The following is an 8061-nucleotide window of genomic DNA, read 5'->3' as shown; positions in this document are numbered from 1 at the left end:
CATCCATGTTCATCAGAGAAATTGGTCTATAGTTCTCCTTTTTAGTGTGGTCTCTGTCTGGTTTTGGATTCAAGGTAATGCTGTCTTCATAGAAAGAGTTTGGAAGTTTCCCTTCCATTTCTATTTTTTGGAATAGCTTCAAGAGAATAGGTGTTAACTCTTCCTTAAATGTTTGGTAGAATTCCCCTGGAAAGCCATCTGGCCTTGGACTCTTGTTTTTTGGCAGATTTTTGATTACTAATTTAATTTCCTTACTGGTGATGGGTCTCTTAAAATTTTCCAGTTCTTCCTGTTTCAGTTTTGGTAGTGTATATGTTTCTATGAATTTTGTCCATTTATTCGAGATTACCCACTTTATTGGCATAAAATTGCTCATATTATTCTCTTATTATTGTTTTTATTTCTGCTGTGTTGATTGTGATCTCTGGTCTTTCATTCTTGATTTTATTTATTTGGGTCCTTTCCTTTTTCTTTTTGTTCAGACTGGCTAGTGATTTATCAATTTTGGTAATTCTTTCAAAGAACTAGCTTCTGGTTTCATCGATCTAGGTTTTTTTTGTTTTTGTTTTTGTTTTGATAGCATTAATTTCTGCTCTAATCTTTATTATTTCGTGTCTTCTGCTGTTTTGGGTTTTATTTGCTGTTCTTTTTCCAGCTCCTGAAGGCATAAGGGTAGGTTGTGTATCTGAGATCTTTCTTCCTTCTTTAGTAAGGCCTGGATTGCTATATACTTCGCTCTTATGACCGCCTTTGCTGCATCCCAGAGGTTTTGGGTTGTGGTGTTATCATTTTAATTGACTTCCATATATTTTTTAATTTCCTCTTTAACTGTTTGGTTCGCCCATTCACTCTTCAGTAGGATGTTCTTCAGTCTCCAAGTGTTTGTGACCTTTCCAAATTTTTTTGTGGTTGATTTTGAGTTTCACAGCATTGTGGTCTGAAAATATGCATGGTATGATCTTGGTCTTTTTGTACTTACTTAGGGCTGATCTGTGTCCCAGTATGTGGTCTATTCTGGAGAACGTTTCATGCGCACTGGAGAAGAATGTACATTCTGCTGCTTTAGAATGAAATATTCTGAATATACCTGTTAAGTCCATCTGGTCCAGTGTGTCATTCAAAGCCATTGTTTCCTTGTTGATTTTTTGAATAGATGATCTGTCCATTTCTGTGAGTGGGTTGTTGAAGTCTCCTACTATTATGGTATTACTATCGATGAGTTTCTTTATGTTTCTGATTAGTTGATTTATATATTTGGGTGCTATCCCATTTGGTGCATAAATGTCTCCAATTGTTAGGTCTTCTTGGTGAATAGACCCCTTGATTATGATATAATGCCCTTCTGCATCTCTTGATACAGTCTTTATTTTCAAGTCTAGATTGTCTGATATAAGTATGGCTAATCTGGCTTTCTTTTGTTGACCATTAGCATGATAGATGGTTCTCCATCCCCTTGTTTTCAAAGTGAAGGTGTCTTTAGGTCTCAAGTGGGTCTCTTGTAAACAGCAAATAGATGGATCTTGTTTCTTTATCCATTCTGTTTCCCTATGTCTTTTGATTGGAGCATTGAGTGCATTGACATTTAGAGTGAGTACTGAAAATATGAATTTATTGCCATTATGATGCTTGTAGAGTTGGAGTTTCTGGTGGTCTCTGGTTTTTCTAATCTTTGTTGCTTTTGATATATATATATATATATATATATATATATATACACACACACACATATATATATACATATATATGCATATATATATGTGTGTGTATATACACACACACACACACACACACACACACATACATATTCACTTTTTCTGCCCTCAGAGTGTCCCCCTTATTGCAGGGCTGGTTTAGTGGTCACAAACTCCTTTAATTTTTGTTTGTCTGGGAAACTTTTTATCTCTTCTTCTATTTTGAATGACAGCCTTGCTGGGTAAAGAATTCGTGGCTTCACATTTTTCTGATTCAGCACACTGAATATATCCTGCCACTCCTTTCTGGCCTGCCGAGTTTCTGTGGATAGTACTGCTGCAAACCTGATCTATCTTCTCTTGTAGCTTAAGGACTTTTTTCCCTTGCTGCTTTCATGATTCTCTGCTTGCCTGAGTATTTTGTGAATTTGACTATGATATGCTTTGTTGGCGGTCGGTTTTTGTTGAGTCTAATGGGGGTCCTCTGTGCTTCCTGGATTTTGATGTCTGTGTCCTTCCCCAGGTTAGGAAAGTTTTCCACTATGATTTGCTTACATTACCCTTCTACCCCTATTTCTCTCTCTTCCTCTTCTGGGGTCCCTATGATTCTGATGTTGTTCCTTTTTAATGAGTCACTGATTTCTCTAATTCTTAAATTGCACTCTTTTGCCTTCATCTCCCTCTTTTTTGTGCTTCATTTGTCTCTGTAAGTTTGTCCTCTATATCGCTGATTCTCTGTTCTGCCTCATCCATCCTTGCCACCACTGCCTTCATCCCTGATTGCAGCTCAGTGATAGCATTTTTAATTTCATTCTGGCTATTTTTTACTTGTTTTATCTCTGCAGAAAGGGGTTCTAATCTATTTTTGACTCTAGCTAGTACTCTTATTATCGTGATTCTAAATTCTGGTTCAGACATCTTGCTTGTATCTATGTTGGTTAAGTCCCTGGCTGTCGTTTCTTTGTGCTCTTTCTCTTGGGGCGAATTCCTTCATTTTGTCATTTTGAAGTGAGAAAAGTAATTAATGAGGTAGAAAAATTGAAATTAAAAAAATTAAAAAAATATATTAAAATTAAAATTTAAACACACACACACACAAATCAAATAGATGATGGTAGATCCTAGGTGTGTTTTGGTTGGGTGTTGAAAGTAGTTTGACAGATGAGAGAAAACGGGGGGGAAGAAAAAAAAGGAAACTATTTGAGAATTTGAAAAAATGAATACACTGAAGTAGAGTAAAATGAGATGATGGGGTAAAATAGAATTTGAAAAAAATATACACAAAAGTAAAGAATATTGTAGAAAAAAATAAAGAAAATATTCTTAATAAAAAATTAAAAATGAATAGGATTTTTTTCTTTTTCTGTATCCAAGAGAAAAGAAATGAAAAATAGAAAAAAGATAGAAAGAAAAGAAAAAAAGAAAAAAATCATTCGCATTTTTGAAAAAAGTGAATACACTGTAGTAGATTAAAATAAAATGGTGGAAGTAAAATAGAATTTGGAAAAATTTACATAAAAGCAAAAAAATATGGTAAAAAATTAAATTAAGATATTTTTAAAGAAATTGAAAGTAAAAATTAAGTTTTTCTCTTTCTGCATTCAAGAAAAATAAAAGAAATGAAAAAGAAAAAAAAAGGAACTTGTTTGAAAATTTGAAAAGGTGAATACACTGAAGTAGACTAACATAAAATAATGGAAGTAAAATAGAATTTGGAAAAATTTACACAGAAGTAAAAAATACAGTATAAAAATTAAAGAAAAATATTTTTAATAAAAATTGAAAATAAAATTTTTTTCTTTCTGTATTCAAGAAAAAGAATAGAAGTGTAAAAGAGGAAAAAAAGAAAATTGAATAGATGAACCTGCTAACAGATTGAAGTAGGACTGAAATCACTTCATTTTCCCTAGAAGTCAGTCTCTGTAGCATTTTATAGTCCATAAACTAAGCCAGCGGTGAGACTTCTGTTCTTGAAGGGCAAAGTTGGCCCAGCTGGGCGGGGCTCAGTGTAACAGCTTCGCTCTCCACTAGATGGCGCTGCTACCCTACTGAGGTGGAGTCTCTGGAGCTTTAGGTGCATATGCGCATGCATGAGAGCAGTGAAAATGGCACCACCCAGCTACCCAGTCTGTTCTCCCGGTTTAGCAATTGCGCACCTGTCCTCTGTCTTCAGGTTTTGTGCCCTCACTCCTCACTTTTTCACTGTCTGTGACAAGGCCCCAGGTGGTACCTCTCTCCCGAATTTTGTCTCAGATGCAGCTGTTTTCCCCGGCCCCTTACTTCTGAAGGATTGTGGCTTTGACCCGTTCTGCCCCTCTGTGGGAGGGTCTCACTGAGCAATGGCTGAATGAGCAATGGCTGAATGTCAGCTGCACCCAGGAATGCCCGCTGGACCCTGCTGCTGCCGGTGCCCCGAGACTGCGGCCTGCCCACCCCAGAGAAAGTTCACGAGATAGTGTAGCAGCAGCGTCTCAGGGATTATGGAAAATCACAACACACATCTGGCACCAGGCCTCACCCTTAATGACCTTGTTCCAGCATCAGTGAATGTTGCCATTTTCTGGGGTCTGCTGGGACCAGGTGGCTTCAGCAGTCTCTACCAAATATCCTTCCAGCAGTGGAACCGCTTTTCCCCATGCGGCCCGAGAACCTCCCAGACCCCACTCTGTTCCTGGGGATTCGCCCTTCACACCAGAGCACTGCCAGGTATCAAGCTGCGGAGTTGCAGCCTTTGCGCTCCCCTTGTTTACAGTTTTAATGGAATTTAAACCCTCTCCTTTCTCCCTTTTTAGTTTAGTCCCTGTGGCTGTTTCCAATTTTCCACTTTCTCTCCAGCTGCTTTTGGGGAGGGGTGCTTTTCCCGTATTCTCCCCCCCACTTCCCAGTCTGTGTCCTCTCTCCTCCCGCAAAAGCAGTTCCCTACCCTCCGTGGCTTCTCGCTCCCCAAATTCACTTTTCTGTGCCTTGTACCTGCTGAATTCTGTAGTTGAGGTTGTGCAGATTGTTGTGTTAATCCTCCAATCAGTTTTCTAGGTGTGTAGTATGGTTTAGTGTTGGTCTGGCTGTATTTCATGGATGAGAGACACACAAAAAACTTCCATGCTGTTCATCTAACTTGGCTCCTCCTTGGCTTCTTTCAAATTAAATTTTGTTTACAATATACTTAAAACAAGTCAAAAAGAGGACAGAGAAAAAGGTGCTTTGCATTTTATTCTACGGTTATTTTTTATATTTGAGTAATACTTAATTTGTTTCTTGAAAATCTATATTACAATTTTTTTTCACAAGGGGACCTGTGAGAAAAACACTTAGAAACAGGCTAATACATATTCATGACACTTTAGGTGGTTAGTAGAAAAGAGGTTGTCCAAACTAGAGAGCTTCTGTTTTCTTGGTGTCCAAACTACTTTGGCAAGTTTAAGGAAGATTTTTTGAAGCTTTTTTTTTTCTATAATAACATAATCTCAGTTAAAAACATTTGACTGATATACAATTTCATATTTCCCAATCACTTACCCAGATTTTCACTTTCATCAGCTGGATTAAGTTTTCACTGTCCTACTCCTATTAAATCTAAGTTAGAACTATTTAACTAAGAGTGTTTTCATAGAGGTAGAACAATATAAAATAGTGCTTCTTAATTTTTTTTTAACATTTATTCATTTTTGAGAGACAGAGACAGAGCACAAGCAGGGGTGGGGCAGATAGAGATGGAGACCCAGAATCCTAAGTAGCTATTAGCTCAGAGCCTGATGGTGGGCTCCAACCCACAAACCATGAAATCATGACCTGAGCCGCAGTCAGACGCTTAACTGACTGAGCCACCCAGCTGCCCATAAAATAGTGATTCTTAATATAAGCTCTGGGAGGAAGGGCCATGACAGAATCATTTAAGAGGTTTTTAAAAGAATCTCTGTGTTACTCTCTTCCCAAATCACTGCACCATTAAGGGTTTGATGCTTTGTTCAAGGGATACTTGACTGTCTCAGTTGAATATAACCCCCACTGTGAATCATCATTACTAATGGAATGATATTCCTTAACTCTTTTGAGGGTAGAAGAGTGTAGGAAACCACTGAAGTAAAAGAAAGAGCAGAAGTTTTGTTGTCAGACATATCTAGTTTTAGATCCTGGTTCTTGGTAGGAGAGTCAAGAACTAGGAATCACTGTGTTTGTTTAACAAACCCTTTACTCTGTGACCACGGGCAAAGTCCTTATTCCTCCCTGATCCTCAACTTTCTCATTAGTAAAAATTGGTAAAATAATACACAACTCATAAAATATTTGTAAAAATTGAATGAAGAAATTTTTTAAAACTCATGCCACAGAACCTGGCACATTGATAGGCACTCTTCAAATATTACTTCCTTTTGCTGGGTCTCAAATAGTCATTTAATTCTGTCTCCTACTCTTCCCAAGTGAATGCACATAAATAGAACATTTTTCAGAAGATAACTTTATTGCCAGACAACACTACACATGACAGAAAGAAATTGCACTGTGTAGTTTTCTGAGGGGAAAAAGTCAAAGTTTTAAGTGCTAGAAAGGAAAAGAAGAAAGAATGGCTGATGGAGGTAATGGTAACTAATGATTGAAGATTGAAAATGAGCTCAAAGTCTAGGGGAAATGAATCCATAGGTCTGTACACTATTGGTTAACCAAGTCTCATTATTCTTTGGCCTGGAAAAAATCTCTACTTACATTCATCTGACTTAGCAAGTTTATTAAGATCATGGTTCTTTCAGAGCACTAATGCAAGAGCAGTTGATGTAAAATGCAGTATTTAGTGAGTAATGCTACAAATCCAAAGTTTTCATTTATACCCCCTCTTTCTATGTGGGAATCCCATTGGTAATGCAGAAGGAGGGGCTCATCCAACTTCTAGATGGTAAACAAACACATACACCCAAAGTCTAGCTGCTATGGATCAGTTCAGTTAATCAACAACAAATTGAACAAAATGCAGTCAGCCATAATTGCATATTAATTAAGATAAAACTTGTATAAAAGAATAGTTATATGTTAAATTGAGAAATTTCTCTTAAAAATTGTATTTACTAAATCTCCTTCATTACTTTACTAAATAAAGGACTCTTTATTTGAAAAGAATCCTAAATAAAGGATTACTTTACTCCTTTACTAAATAAAGGACTCTTTATTTGAAAAGAATTTTAGCTGGAAAGTATTACTTTCTCTAACTTACCAACCCATTACCCTTACCCAAACACGTGGCTCAGTGTAACCTTAGCCATAAACCTTTATAATTTGCATATTTGTAGCTCTTGTATTTATCTTGTTTCATAAAAGATTTCAAAATTGATAGAATTCCTTTAGCACCTTCCTCTTTTCAAGGCAGGGGTTGTTCATGTGTACGTATGTGCCCCCACAATATGAGCTCTTTGAAATCAGAAAACGTATTTCATTTTGGCCTTCCCAGCAACTAACACCATGTCAGTCACATTGAATGAAGACAGCTACATTGATGCTGGATGCTGGTATAGGATTTGAATGGGACTGGACAGAATGGGGCTTAGAAAGCTAATCATGAGCAAGTCAAAGAATCCCTGAGCAGTATTAGTTGATGTTTGGGATCACTGTTAGATTTTCTTCCTAGGATTTCAATATAAATTGTAGAAATACGAAATTATCATGGGAGGCTTTCTATGAAGAAAAAATCAAATCACATGATTTATTAATTCTCATTAATATTTTGATTTTGTCTTGTTTTACTTAAACTCTATAGATACGATTTTCTGTCAAGATGGACAGTAAACAGACTTGAAGTGTTATCAAGTAATTGAAGTATTGATTATACTTTAGTCCACATGTCCTGTATATCAAAATCCTCTCAACTTTCTTGAAGGATTTATTATGTCCAAAATAAATCTGTGTCCCAGATGAACTAAGTATGGAAAGAGAAGCTGATATCAGTGCCTTCCCTGGGTGTGGTTAGATAAGACAGATACAAGTAGGTAAAAAAGGATCTAAGTCCTGGAAGTTCAAGAATTTTTTTGAATAAAATTAACAGTGACACTACATGGACATGACCAACTCCTATGGATTTCCCCTTCTCGTTAATTTGCAGAGTTAAGAATAAAGACCTCAGAGCCTGAGGATCTAGGCTAAAATGAAAGCTTTGGAAATATGTAATGAAGTGATCTTGGGAAAGAAACTTTTCATAGTCTTAGTTCTTACATTCCACTGTTGATATGAGAGCTAAGTAATATAATATATTTAAAGTGATATGGGGATTATGTCGCATATTTTAAAGTTGGCATGAAATTTACTTGCTCCACAAGAAAATGCTTCTGGAGTTTGAGCACTTAAACTCTTGGGTCCCTTAGCAATCCAAACTACTTACATTTTGTGA

This window comes from Panthera leo, chromosome C2 (assembly GCF_018350215.1).
Source record: "Panthera leo isolate Ple1 chromosome C2, P.leo_Ple1_pat1.1, whole genome shotgun sequence".
In the NCBI taxonomy this organism is placed as follows: Eukaryota; Metazoa; Chordata; class Mammalia; order Carnivora; family Felidae; genus Panthera; species Panthera leo.
This window is presented reverse-complemented; position numbering follows the sequence as displayed.